Source organism: Bactrocera neohumeralis, chromosome 4, assembly GCF_024586455.1.
Source record: "Bactrocera neohumeralis isolate Rockhampton chromosome 4, APGP_CSIRO_Bneo_wtdbg2-racon-allhic-juicebox.fasta_v2, whole genome shotgun sequence".
Lineage (NCBI taxonomy): Eukaryota > Metazoa > Arthropoda > Insecta > Diptera > Tephritidae > Bactrocera > Bactrocera neohumeralis.
In genome coordinates this window covers 47,456,745-47,472,278 of record NC_065921.1, presented here as the reverse complement: position 1 = coordinate 47,472,278, position 15,534 = coordinate 47,456,745, and the positions used below count along the sequence as shown (strand labels likewise).

At 36.4% G+C, this 15,534-nt stretch overlaps 1 protein-coding gene and 2 long non-coding RNA genes across 3 annotated transcripts in view; 2 read left to right on the top strand and 1 right to left on the bottom strand.

Moving 5' to 3' along the window:
* LOC126754583 (uncharacterized) overlaps nucleotides 1-15,534 on the top strand; it is a 286,545-nt gene that overhangs the window by 212,653 nt on the left and 58,358 nt on the right. The window lies entirely within an intron of this gene.
* Nucleotides 23-2,341, bottom strand: LOC126754734 (uncharacterized). The gene is made up of 2 exons (XR_007666416.1): nucleotides 2,160-2,341; nucleotides 23-197 (listed from the first exon to the last, which is right to left on the bottom strand). It is a non-coding gene; the product is annotated as an uncharacterized LOC126754734 (long non-coding RNA).
* Nucleotides 530-15,534, top strand: part of LOC126754712 (uncharacterized) — a 41,198-nt gene continuing 26,193 nt past the window's right edge. Inside the window, exon 1 of the long non-coding RNA XR_007666394.1 lies at nucleotides 530-1,337. This is a non-coding gene — a long non-coding RNA (uncharacterized LOC126754712). The remainder of the gene's footprint in view (nucleotides 1,338-15,534) is intronic.

Here is a 15,534-nt window from a genome sequence, read left to right as displayed (position 1 = left end):
TCCGTTAACGCACTTTTAGCGATTTTGAACATAACCTTTGTATGGGAGGTGGGCGTGGTTATTATCCGATTTCTTCCATTTTTGAACTGTATATGGAAATACCTGAAGAAAACGACTCTGTAGAGTTTGGTTGACATAGCTATAGTAGTTTCCGAGATATGTACAAAAAACTTAGTAGGGGGCGGGGCCACGCCCACCTTTCCAAAACAATTGCGCCCAAATATGCCCCTCCCTAATGCGATCCTTTGTGCCAAATTTCACTTAATTATCTTTATTTATGGCTTAGTTATGACACTTTATAGGTTTTCGGTTTCCGCCATTTTGTGGGCGTGGCAGGGGGCCGATTTTGCCCATCTTCGAACTTAACCTTCTTATGGAGCCAAGGAATACGTGTACTAAGTTTCATCATGATATCTCAATTTTTACTCAAGTTACAGCTTGCACGGACGGACGGACGGACAGACGGACGGACGGACAGACAGACATCCGGATTTCGACTCTACTCGTCACCCTGATCACTTTGGTATATATAACCCTATATCTGACTCTTTTAGTTTTAGGACTTACAAACAACCGTTATGTGAACAAAACTATAATACTCTCCTTAGCAACATTGTTGCGAGAGTATAAAAAGCGATTACTTTCAGTCCTGCCATTTAACGAGATTTCCGGCGAATGTTCTACGCAGATACGTACTCATAAATATTTGTCAAAGCGAACTGGAAATCACTAGATAGTTGTTTGCGCACAGCCACAATATAGAGCCAAAGTATGAGCAATGATTTACTCCACAGCACAATGAACAAATTGAATCCCCTTTGATAGACGCGAAGAGAGAGGTTAGTAACTCTTTGAATAGAAAAAATAATGAAAAGCGAAAATAGATGTAAAGAAAAAGCCAGCGGCTGCCACCTCAGAAACTTTTGTTTGCTACGGCAGCTTGTCCGTCAAAAGATGAACGTAGACGACGTCAAATTGAACAATGCTGCTGCTTCACCGATTTGTGTGTAGTATTCAAGACTGATCTCCTCGTACTTTTACCTTGAAATCTTTTGACCTTCAAACCGGGATCATTGTAATTGACAGTTTGGGTCGCACCAGCCACAAAGAAATGAAAGCAACCCCGTTACTAGCCACCAAGAAAAATGTTGTGGAAAGAAGGGCGGGCAAATGATTATTATATCGCTGACAAAGCTCTTAATCAGTTGAGTCGAGCATAGCTGGGATTAAATAAGTGAAGCGCTTTACAATTTACTTGTTGGACTACAGATAAAATTTTTCGATAATCAGTGTTGTAGTAGAGATGGGTGTGAAAAGAAGCAAGGAATAAGAACCTAGTAAGTGACAAAACATCAAACAATCGAAAAAAGAAATCCGTTGCGAAAGTTAACAAGTTTATGCAATATAATACCGAAAAGTGTTGCAACACTGACGGAGTCAACAACAACATAACATTACACAAATAAGCAATGCCAAAGAAAATGGTGAGATAAAAGTTGAGCAAAAATTAAAAAAACAAGTAAGGAAGGGCTAAGTTCGGGTGTCACCGAACATTTTATACTCTCGCATGATAAAGTGATAATCGATATTTCATTATCCGTCATTTACATATTTTTCAAATACCGTATTTGTGTAAAGTTTTATTCCGCTATCATCATTGGTTCCTAATGTATATACTCGTATTATACAGAGAAGGCATCAGATGGAATTCAAAATAGCGTTATATTGGAAGAAGGCGTGGTTGTGAACCGATTTCACCTATATTTCGTACATGTTATCAGGGTGTTAAGAAAATATTATATACCGAATTTCATTGAAATCGGTGGAGTAGTTCCTGAGATATGGTTTTTGGTCCATAAGTGGGCGATGCCACTCCCATTTTCAAGTTTTAAAAAAAGCCTGGGTGAAGCTTCCTTCTGCAATTTCTTCCGTAAAATTTAGTGTTTCTGACGTTTTTGTTAGTCCGTTAACGCACTTTTAGTGATTTTCAACATAACCTTTGTATGGGAGGTGGGCGTGGTTATTATCCGATTTCTTCCATTTTTGAACTGTATATGGAAATACCTGAAGAAAACGACTCTGTAGAGTTTGGTTGACATAGCTATAGTAGTTTCCGAGATACGTACAAAAAACTTAGTAGGGGGCGGGGCCACGCCCACTTTTCCAAAAAAATTACGTCCAAATATGCCCCTCACTAATGCGATCCTTTGTGCCAAATTTCACTTTAATATCTTTATTTATGGCTTAGTTATGACACTTTATAGGTTTTCGGTTTCCGCCATTTTGTGGGCGTGACAGTTGGCCGATTTTGCTCATCTTCGAACTTAACCTTCTTACCAAGTTTCATCATGATATCTCAATTTTTACTCAAGTTACAGTTTGCACGGACGGACAGACAGACATCCGGATTTCACTGATCACTTGGTATATACCCTATATCTAATTCTTTTAGTTTTAGGACTTACAAACAACCGTTATGTGAACAAAAACTATAATACTCTCCTTAGCAACTTTGTTGCGAGAGTATAAAAATACAAAATAAGGAACAAAGAGCGGATAAAATTCCGGAACTCGTGCGGTAAATACACAAAAATTTCGTTGATTTTTATAATTATCACATTGCGGAAAAAAAGTGTATTCTTCTGAAATTTAAAAAATTATGAGAATACTCAAATCTTGCTCACCCGAGTCCGGCGCTTGTTGGCACTGTCGTTGTGTGAAAGTTGAGTTGGAGGAAACAAAAAGAATCTATGGAAATTTAAATCATGTTAAATAATGCACGTAAATTTGTCTCGAATTCCATTTTCTGTCTTACCCTTGGATGTAATTTGAAGCACTTAGTTTCATAGCGAGTTTAAAAATGCTGTACGTCTGCAAGAACACCATTCGGAAGGCAGTGTTTTCGTTGAAATTCGAATGGACAACACAAATTGTCGAGTATGATTGTTACTAAATACACCATTGTTTTAAACATTTGTTTTAAGCCGAAAACAAATGTATCAATACGAAAAAACCATAAATTAAAGGTCCCTAAGAAAGGCGAAAAAAATAATAATAAGAAAGAAATTGAAATTACAATAGAAAATAAAACTGAAGAAACTATTAAACGACCCAATAAAACCAAAAAGCTAAAAATCAAAAGTTAGTTGAAAACCAAACAACAAGTCTGCAAGCAACCGCTTGTCTATAAACTTTCATTATGCGGTCAAGGATAAAAAGGATATTGAAAACGATTCAAAGTTGTTGACGAAGAGCAGACACGAGCACACACACACTCAAAGTGTAGTTTAAACTTGCCGCATCGGTAGGTAGTAAAGTGTGGGTAGATTACCATAGGCCGCGTGAAGATTCTACCCAGTTTTCTCCTCTCACGTCCGTATACATGTGATCATACATCTCTGTTGCGCTCATTCATCAGTGTCATATACAAAAATATATCTGTCCTGCTCTAATATCCCATTTTAAACAGCTGATGCAGGGTTGCACCTTCTGATTCCTACTTTAAAAATTTCTTAAAATTTCAAACAAAACTTTTTAATTTTTAAATTATTAATTTTATTATTTTTAATACATATTTACATAAATTTTATTATAATTAAATAAATTAAAGCTAACATTGTTATTTATATATTATAATTAATTAACAAATAAAGTGCAGTTATCTTTAATTTATTCTTCTTTTGCGCGTGTTCTTCTATCCCGCGTGTTTCTTCTGTTTGTGCGAACAAAGGTATTCTCTACCAAGTGACTAATAACAAAAAGTGTAATCATGCCCCCCGGGGCTACTAACCTAGGGGAAAACAGGTTTGCCCTGCTTTCCTCTAGTCCACAATCAAAAAGGAAAAAAGCCAAAAAATCTGTTGAAGAGTTTCCTGATCTCCCTCTTGTAAACATTACAAAAAACGACGATCCTAAGTTCATTGTATTAAAATCGTGCGACAACAACAAGCCTCTATCACGTTTTTCATGTTTTTTGGTACATAAAGCCCTTAACGCCATAAGCAAAGATGTGAAAATCACAGAGATGAGAGATGGAAATCTCTTGCTACTTGCAAAAAATAAAAAAAATTGCCGAAAAATTCGTCAACATCAAAAACCTCTCAGGCATCTGCCAAATCGAAGCAAAATACCATGAGCAACTCAATAGTGTCAAAGGCACAATTTTCGCTCCGTTCCTCAATCACGTCCCAGACAACGAAATTGTTGAAGGCTTAGAAGCATATGGTGTAACATCCATTTACAGATTTCAGAGAAAAACTGAAGGAGTTCTAACACCATCAGGTGCGTTACTTTTAACCTTCGAAAGCTACAAACTTCCCGAAAGTATAGATGTTGCATGGAGGAAAATTTCTGTTCGCCCATACTTCCCCAACCCAATGCGTTGCAAATCTTGCCAAAAGCTTGGTCATACACTAAAGCATTGTAAAAATCTTCCATCATGCGTTAATTGCAATTTCCCTCCGCACGAAGAAGAAAAATGCTCAAGATTAATGTGCGCAAATTGTTCTGGTGAACATCCCGCGTCCTCAATTATTTGCCCAAAATTCCAACAAGCGAAAGAAATATTAAAAATAAAAACGGTAGAAAAGTGCAGTATGCGCGAAGCAGCAAAGAAATACAGAGCGCAAGCTCCCTCCCCCACTCCTCTTCAATCATTCTCTGAAATTACTAAGCGACCTGCTCCCATAGCAACCAACAAAATTAATATACCCACTGTAAAAACTACAACAACAAACAATAATGCAAACATCATTCCTATATCACCACCAATCGATACACCATCCACCTCTTCATTAAAATCAAATGCAATAAGCCTTACCGCTTTATACCCCCCATCCCAAAGTTCCAATACCAATCTCCCCACCTTTCTAAACTCTCAGCTCAGCGAAACAATGCAATCCACCATAGCAAGCGCTAAGTTAAATGACATTGCGCAATTCGCTAATTGCTCAAGTCTTAAACATTCTTCTTCACGCGACTAGACGGGCTATGCTAAGCATAGTTCACTCATAGTTGCCAAGACTCAATTTTCTCTCCCCACTCACTAGCTATTTATATTTCTCCCTTTTCTGTTTCTTGTCTTTACTTTTTTCGGTATGCTGTCGATCATACAATGGAATATGAACGGATATGCCAACAATTATCACGAACTAGAAACTCTTATCAATTCTTACACTCCATCCATGATCTTCCTTAATGAAACTCATATTCCACATAATCAACCTGCTCACACGCCAAAATCCTACGTAGGCTATTTTTACAATCTCCCGCACGTAACAACAAAAAAACAAGGCGCTGCTATTTTAATAAGAAGAAGCATACCCCACAAAGTACTACCTGTTCGGTCTAATCTCTCAGTAGTTGCCATTGAAATTAATGCACCAACAAAACTAGCAGCAGCTTGCATCTACATTCCACCCACACAAGATTTTGCTTCTTCTGATATTCTGCAATTGATAAACCAATTAGATAAACCACTTATTTTAGGAGGAGACATAAACGCCTGGAGTACATTATGGGGATCTACAAACACAAATTCAAGAGGCGAAAAAGTTGAAGATGCGCTACTTGCATCCAATATTATCTGTCTTAACGATGGATCCGCCACACATTTTTCCACCCACAACACCTTCTCCAATATTGATGTCACGTTTTGCTCTTCTAATATAGCGCCCCAATGCTCATGGCAAGTGCTAAATTCTTTGTTTGGCAGCGACCACTTCCCAATATTCATACAAACAAATCCGCGCAACAATCAAAATACGAGTACATTTAAATTTACATCTAAATTCAAAACTGATGAGGCTGATTGGAAAAAGTTCAGACAAATATGCAACAATCTTTGTGAGACCACGCAAGTTTCCTCCAACTCGAACCAGGAGTCTGCTAAAATTTCGAGAATCATACGTACGGCTTCTCACTTTTCCATCCCTCGAACGCTTCCCAACAAAAGTAGGAAAAATATTCCTTGGTGGAACGCTGACTTGTCCAGACTACGGCTCACCAAGCAGAATTTATGGTATGAATATAAGCGAACACGCTCAGCTGAAAACCTGCTCCTTTACAAAAAGGCAAATGCTCTATTCCGACGTTCTGCCAAACATTATAAAAAGAAAAAGTTTGAAGAACTCACTGAGACCATAAACCCCCGCACTAGCCCAAAGAAAATATGGGATGATATCAAAATGCTAACGGGATCTCCCAAACAGCCTCTATTTTCCTACATTCAAACACAAAGCGGTCCATTAACGGCTCCCGTAGATATTGCCAACCATTTTGCTTCTTTCCTGTCACTCTCTTCTTCCGATGCAAGCTTCTCAGACACGTTCCGAAACCTAAAATCTCAACGAATAAGTATTGAACCACCTATTTTGTACCGTTTATCGCCTCCCGCTAAGCAACTAGAGTCTGAAATTCTACTAACCGAAGTCGAATTCGCCCTTTCGTCCGTTAAAGGCAAAACCCCTGGTCTTGACAAAATTACCTATCCAATCATTCAAAACTTGCCTATCCAGGCTAAGCATCGTTTACTCAACCTCTATAACAATATATTTGAAAGCGGATTCTATCCTCATGCCTGGAAAACTTCGTGTATAGTTCCTATCCTGAAGCCCAATAAGCCAGCGCCTGACGTCAACAACTATAGGCCGATATCGCTCTTACCCTGTTTGGGAAAACTTCTTGAAAAAGTTATAGTTAACCGGCTTATGTGGTATGGCAACAAAAGGAAACTCATAAGCCCCAACCAAACCGCATACAGAAAGAACTATGGCACCATCGATGCCCTTTTGCATTTAGATCACTTTATATCAAGCGCTCTTTCCTCTAAAAACCATGTCTCAATTTTAACAATTGATTTTCAGAAAGCATTCGACCGTATTGGTGCCCATATCGTTCTGAGACAATTAGATAAGTGGAAACTAGGCCCTAAAATTAAGAAATTTGTCAAGAACTTCCTCAGTCACAGGCAGTGCAAAGTAAAAATAAATGGTTTTCTATCCTCCATAGCTTCACTTGACAACGGAACCCCGCAGGGGTCTCCATTATCCGCCTTCCTTTTTATAATAGCTTTCGAAGAGATTACTCAACTGACTTACAACCATCGCGGCATCGAGTGCCAGCTTTATGCTGACGATGTAATTTTCTACACAAAGAATGCAAACCTCACCAATACAGCCCATCTGTTTGAGAATATCTTATCCGAAATTTCGACATGGTCCCTATCATCAGGAACTACTATCTCTTACGAAAAATCAAAAACATTACACATTTGTAAAAAACGAACATGCTCAGGTTTACTAACCTATTCTAACAATATTAATATTAGTATGGTAAATGAACTTAAAATCTTAGGACTAGTACTAGACTCTAAATATAGCTTTAAGGCCCATTGTAAGCACATTAAGGACTGCCTCTTAACGCGACTAAATATAATCAAATATCTAACGTCGAAAAAAAGTTTAATTCATCCATTAACGCTTATCAACGTCACCAAGGCTCTAGTGATCTCCAAGATCGACTACGCTCTACCTATCTTCGGCAACTGTCCGGTTTCTACAATGAAAATACTCTGCTCCCCTTACCATGTGGCCATGCGCAGAAGCATAAGAGCATTTCTAACAACACCACTTAAGAATCTCTTTGCTGAAACTGGCCTGCCAACTATAATAGACAGGACTGTCGACTGCACCAGACGCTTATTACCAAAGCTTCTGTTCACGACCAACACTATTCTCGCCAAAGACGTCCACAATGCTCTCTCGAGGAAACGGAAACCTAAGTGCCTGTCAGCCATCGCGCGATGCGTTAACTTCGCCAGGCAACTTGAGTTACCTTCCTATAAAAGTTCTCTTGGACCTGAAACTCGTCCACAATGGATGATAAAAAATTCTTCCTTTGCTATTAAGACCTTGCAACTGCCGAAGAACAAGACCTCAAGCGAAAAATACAGGCAACTCTTCGCTTCGGAGAAGTCAAAATACTCCAGTTACGGTTGGAACTTTATATACACCGACGGCTCAAAAACAGCAAACAGCACAACATTCGCAGTCACAAAAGAAAATGGTGACTTGATTCGACACGGCACTCTTCACACAATATGTTCTTCATTTACGGCCGAAGTCGTCGCTTTATTAGAAGCAGTTACTTACGTAAATTACACCAGGGGAAAGTATATCGTATGTACCGATAGCAAATCTTGCATCGAAGCCATAGAATCGCCGGAAAATACACAAAATGAAATAGTCGCCCTACGCAACAATCTTTTGAAATATCCAAACAAGCTGAAACTGATGTGGATCCCGGGGCACACAGGGATATCCGGTAATGAAAAAGCAGACGCAGCTGCGAAAAATGCAGCAAATACACCAACCATAACTTTCGGTTATTTCACAAAACAAGACATTATAACTGAGATTACACGCCTAAGGAAAAAAGCAGCAAAAGATAATTGGAATGGATATATTCATCACTATTCTAAAATCAACCCGTTCAGAATTAAGCCGACCTACACTGCCGACATCTCCTTACGCGCCATCAGGCCCTTTACCCGCTTACGTCTGGGACACACCATAATTACACACGCTTATTTATTGCAACGTGCCCCTCATGGTAACTGCCCATTCTGCGACGAAAACGCAACGGTAGAACACATATTAACCGCTTGCCCTATAACTGCAACAATTAGACAGGAGATTTTTAATTCAGCCGATCCATTCCAGCTTCTGAATGAGCCCACCGCTAAAAATGTGAATATGATTTATAATTTTCTTAAGGAAACAGATCTACTTCGACGAATATAAAGATTTATAGCTACTCTAATTAACTCACTAACCCTACTTCCTAAGTACTAATCTATCCTTTCACTTCTGTTTTAATATTACATTAAACATGTAATGTAGCATAACAGACAGCCGAAGGCCTCTGCTGCCAGTGCTGCTAAATATTTATTTGTAAAAAAAAAAGACAAATACCTGAAAGAATATTATAATAAAATAAAGATGAAATAAAAGATTATTTTAAGAAAAACATTAATTATTTCTTATTTTATTTATTGTTATTATAATAAGAAATATTACTAACTAATACTAAAAGTATAAGAATAAAAAAAATTTAAAATTAAATTTAAAAAGATCTAATTCCTTATATCGGGTGATTTTTTAAGAGCTTGATAACTTTTTTAAAAAAAAAAAACGCATAAAATTTGCAAAATCTCATCGGTTCTTTATTTGAAACGTTAGATTGGTTCATGACATTTACTTTTTAAGATAATTTCATTTAAATGTTGACCGCGGCTGCGTCTTAATAACTTTTTATCAAGCTCTTAAAAATCACCCGATATTACGTAACACTTAAACTAACAAAATGTCTTACAGCTAAAATTTTCTTATCGTGCATACTTGCAAATGCAGCTATATGTACATACATATATAAAATATTAATAATTAAAAAGGAAAAATTAAAAAGGAAAGAATATAAATAGATTAATATTACCGAGAGTGATATCCACTATTTTTAATTTATTTAACGCCTTTTTTCCGCTTTTCCATCGTAGTTGAATAGCCACATCAACTCACTAAATAAGGATTCCATGAGCTTCTCTATCGATTTATCGAGATTTTAGATTTAGGATAATTGCCGCCTATAAATGTATATTTATCTATAAATATTTATATATATGTATATGGAAAGAATGGCAAACTTACCATAGCGTCAGAGTAAGCTTGGTGTGTAAGGTGCTCTTCCACCTTCAGCAATGTTTCCTCTGACGACATGGGGAGCAAGCTTTGCAACAGAATCTGCTCCTCACTCACCCCTTTGTCAGTGATGCGGCTTACACTGCGGTCGTTTTTTTGCCGAGAGCACCATACACTCCCCCAACAACTGACCTTGTGATTGGATCTCCGCACGTTCTGGCATCTGAAATTTGAAATAATAAATAATTAAAATAATTTTAAAATATGACAATTTTATTTCAATAAATACCTTCTCAGCAAGTGCGCTTTCTACAGCTGATAACCGATTTATTCTATTCTACCAAGGCTTTCAAGGATTTTTGCAGTACCAACGCAGTATCGCCACTTATATTATGTTGGAGTTGGGTTGGCGTACGCTGCGGATGGGGCTCGGCGATACGAAATTGGTTCATTTCTTCTCCTATAAAGAAAGTTAAAATGATTATAATGAAAAACATATAAGTAAAATAAAGTCATTTTACCATATCGCTGCCGTGTACTAATGTTCTCCGAGGAAGAGGAGCCAATGGGGAAAGAAAAATCCATTTATCTATGTAAAATTATAAAACAAATTATGCAATAGAGGAATTCAAATAAATTTATTCCCTATTGGAATGGAAAAATACTTAAATTCTAAATCTACTTTTTTAATAATTTGAATGTCCCCATCTTTAATTTCACCTACTAGAATACCTAAACCAGATCAGGACACCAAAGGCTCTTTGAAAACATCACCAACTTTTGTCAAAACAAGACAAGCAAAAGTATCCAACAAAACCAGGTTGACAATTTTCAAAGACCCTATTTCATTGCTAAAAAAGAAACTATCTTTGTCTTTTTTGCAATTAATAATAAACCTATCTATTGGAAAAATTTTGCTAGAATCTGTGAAATTTCTTCTATTCTTAAATATAATTGCTGGAAAATCTTATTGGGGTTATTAATTCTACGTTTCAAATATTGCATATGATTTTCAAATGTATATGCCGAAAAATTATCTAGACGCCCGAGTTTTTTAACGCAATCAGTTAAATGCAAAAGACTATGAATATTGAAACTAACCAAATGTTGTCCATAAAAATTACTAAATAACTTAACAAATTCTTTTAACAATTCATTGGCAACAGTGGATTATACTCCACAAGATTTTTCGCAACTTAGAAGACGAATACCGGAATGTAGCAAAAGAAAATGATGACACAAATCGTCCGGTATGCAATCTTTTAACACAATTATACCGAATATAACAAAAATTGACGATATTCTGTGGACTTTCAGTTGCTTATTTCGTCCAGCAAATTCACCACTCGACATCCTCCCTGTCTGATCAATGATAAAATACTACAGAATAAGCTTATGTTTTTGTCCAAGCAAAACACACCAAACGAAGTCTTTCAACAAACTTTTGCTGAACTGGAATCTAATTACACAAATAATGGCTGGAAGTTATTGTTTACGGATGGCTCCAAGTCCATCGATTCCACTTCGTTAGCAGTTGTCACTGCCACAGGAGAAATTGTTTGCAATTGGCTTCTTCCCTCAACGAGCTCTGTATTTACCGCTGAAAGATCTGCAATCCTTCATGCAGTTAATTACGCAAAAAAGACTAAAGGAAAGTTCCTCATCTGTACAGACAGCAAATCGTGTATGTCTGCAATAACGTCTCCTTCCAATCGCAATCCCATAATAGAAGTTATCAGGGACGCGGTCATTGGTGCCCCTCAGAAAATCCAAGTAATGTGGATCCCTGGCCATGCTGGTATTACAGGCAACCACTTCGCAGACCTCGCTGCGAAAAATGTAGCCAGGACTCCTGCCTTAACATACTAAGTCTCAACCAAGCAAGACATTTCTAACCTTATTAAGCACAAAAGGCAAGCGAATGGAAAACATTTAAACATCACTACGCTGTCATAAACCCAGCCAGAAATCGAATAATCTACTCGTCAACAGTTCCAACTAGCGCAATGAAGACATATACTCGATTAAGGATTGGACACACTATCATAACACACGCCCACCTACTATCGGGTAAAAGCCCATCCATTTGCCCCCTTTGCGATGACACCGCTTCTATCAAACACTTACTCACACTCTGTCCGATGCTTCACTCAACAGCCCACAACTCTGGCAACATTGATCTCATAAAACTACTAAGTGAACCTTCAGAAAAAAACGTGATGATTGTATATAGATTCTTAAAAACCAACGAATTGTTAAAATATATTTAAGCAACTTACATCTTTACTAACCCTTAGCAAATAGAATTTTTCACCTAGTTATAATTACAAGACGGCTGAAGGCCTCGTAGCCAGTGCTGCGTTTATGTATTTATATAATAAAACTCTTTTTGTTATATGAATTATTATAAATAAATAAATAAATAAATATTTCGTCCAGATCTCTACTGCGTCTTTAAAATTCAGAGGGAACGTAGTTGTTAATATACAATATTTTTTCATTCATTTTTGTTACGTTCCCTCTCTTAACAAGCAACTGAAGAAGTTTCTTAGTGACCCCTAAATCAACTAAATGCAAGGGATCTAACAGAAATTAAGAAACTATGTTACTATTTACAGATTCTAGCAAATTTTTCCCTGCTTAAAATTATCTAAATGATGACTTATATCTACTACATTCCCAAATGAACTATCAGTCCTAAGTTCTCCTACGGTTTGTGAGAAGCACACTCTCCTCTCTTTATAAATCCCTTCCTCTACGCTTCCCGGCGTGTGACTTTACACCAGTGACAAATGCGCTAGCCGGTGCGTTACAAACAAAAAGCCTAACACTAAACTCTTTCAAATTCTGCCTAGATCCTACTTTAACTCCGTTTTCTTGCAAGAACTTTATTTCTTCACAAAATTCCTAATAACGCCATTTACATTCGCTAGCTTACTCATCCCTGAGAAGCAAGCGATTGTAAAAGGTCTTGTATTAGGAAATCCTACTACATGACCTAAAATTGGCCATAATGTCCAATGGAACTTTTATAAAATTTAAGTCCATCTATTTCTACATCTATAGAAACTTTTTCTACATCGTCTATGAAATCAAAGTCTGGAAAATTAGAATTATATTGTATTCCCAAATACAATAACTCCCCTCAGCTACAGATTTAATTTCTACTACCTACCTACTGGTACCTAAAAGAGTCCTTGCACATAACGACAGTCCTTTATTACCTGCTCTATCTGAGGTTTGTAAAAGGTCCGTTAAACTATTTTGGGATATGTTATTTTTAACAGCCCATGTCTTCAATCCCTTACGAAGTTCCTCACTAACATCTTTGTCCTTTGTTTCTAAACAAAAGTCAACCTCGTCATCATCAAACAAAAATCTGTCATTTTCCCTATTACTACCATATTCCAGTTCCTCATCAATATCTAAATTATCTAATGTTTCCCTAGAACTATCTGCTACTTCACAGAATCTGTCAGAGACTGCTGCCCTGCTTGTGAATGGTATATCATCGCTTTCTAAAATACTATTATCTTCATTCATTTTGCGAAGCTTCGCAACTGTAGCCCTAAAATTTGCCTTCTCCTTACTCAAAAAGTTCGAAAATTTCCTTTTGTTCATTTTAAATTTTAAAAATATATCTATATATGTATATATAATATGATATAATATAAAATATGATAATATTATGTATAATATATATATAAAATCAAATATAAATATATAAAACTCTCGACGGTGAGAATTAAACACAAAATTTGGAAAAAAAATTGAATTAATTAATTAATTAAAAAGTTCATTCAAATTTCATTAAAAATTAAATATTTGCAGGACGCTTTAACTTATAAAACACACGCTCTTTTATGTATAAAATTTGTAATGCACAGGCCGCTTAAGCACACGTTCTTTTATATATAATTTTAGCACTGCGCAGGCCGAAGGAACATAATACGAATATTTGTCAACCGCCCGCACTTGTTAAACATAATAGTTATTTTTATAAATTAAATTATTAGGACCAACCGCACTGGTCATTCAATTAAATAGCTACTATATGTACAATAATATATAAAATTTAACAAAAAACTCACAAATCAAAATTGTTCTGCTTCTGCTGCTGAAAGCTGAATTGATGGTTTCTAAAGAGAGAAATAGGAATTAATTAATTGTATTTATAATAACCTTTTTGATGTTGATATGTACTTTATTTTAATGCTGTAATGGCATAAAGTTATTAATTTAAAATATATTTATAATATGCAAATTTGTTCACTTACCTTTCTTCTTCCCGTTAGAATTGCAAATGGCTCGCAATTTCCCTCTTTTTTTATTACGCTCTTTGGGATTTTCTTTTAGCACTATTGACAATTATGTTTTCTCCTTCGCACTTATTCAAATAAGTCAAGAAATGAAAGAAACTTTTTTTCATCACATTTAGGTAAACAAAAAATAACCCGAAATGTGCGTTAGTGCATAGAGAAAAAATGTGTAGTTGTATTGAAATATTTGAAACAATTGGGTAGCCGTGGTCGACAGTGGGGGTGATTACCATTTAAGATAAATCACACACATACAGTTACTCACAAAAATGAGTATACACCGGAGTTCGTTAAAGAAATACGCAAGCTATGGAAAATTTAGGGGATATATTTGAATTTTTTTGATGCACATTTAAAGTTTGTGCTCTTATCGACTATATAATTAATTCATTTATTTAACATTAAGCAAAAACTTATGCAAAAAACTATAATTATTGACAAATTCAGGTCACAAAATTGAGTATACGCTCGATGGAAAATAACTATTTTATCCGCCTAACTTTTGTTTTTCTTTAATTTAATAGGCTGTGGGTCCACCTGCTGCATCTATTACAGCTTGCATCCGCCTAGGCATCGATTCTACTAGTTTTTTGGTAAAATTAGGTGATATTTCGCCCCATATCCTGGTAATCTCCTTTTTTAGGTCTTCTTTGGTACGGGGACTGGATTTTTCAGCTCAGATTTCAGTTCTCCCCATAAGTGCTCTATAGGGTTCATATCAGGTGATTGTGGGGGAGTCTTAAGCTGTTTTGGAGCGTTATAAAGCAACCATTCTTTAACTATCATCGCTGTGAGTTTTGGATCGTTGTCTTGTTGGAACCAAAACACTGACGGAAGCTTTACTTTCTCCATGCTTGCACGTAAATTTGACTTCAGGATATTCAAATAAATCTCCTTGGTTATGTTGCATTCAATAAATTGCATGGTGCCCACTCCATTAGCTCCCATAGACCCCCACAGCATAACTGAACCACCGCCATGTTTCACTGTCCCAACTAAATTTGTACTTCTTAACTCCGTGTTTGGCTTTCTCCATACAATTTGTCGTCCATCAGATCCCCAATTGTTAATTTTTGTTTCGTCAATGAACATTACACTTTCCCAGAAACTTAAAGGCTTATCAACATGAGCTTTAGCAAATTCAAGCCTTTTTTTCTTATTTACGATAGAGATAAATGGCTTTTTACGTGCTATCCGACTATGTAAATTATTTTTTCGAAGAACACGACGAACTGTTTCAGTTTATATATCTTTATTTATTGTTTTTGACACTTCAACCGTTAATTTGGGAACACTTATCTTTGGGTTTAATTCCACTTAACGTACAATATTACGCTCATCAACATCAGTCAAAATTTTTTTTCTGCCTCTCCCACCGGAATTTCGCAATGTTCCTTCGTATCTCCATTTATTTATAATTTTTTGGACTGTGCAATGGGGTCTACCAATAATTTGACCAATTTGTCTGTACGATTTACCTTCACAGCACAATTTTATCACTAATTCTCTTATTTCAATGG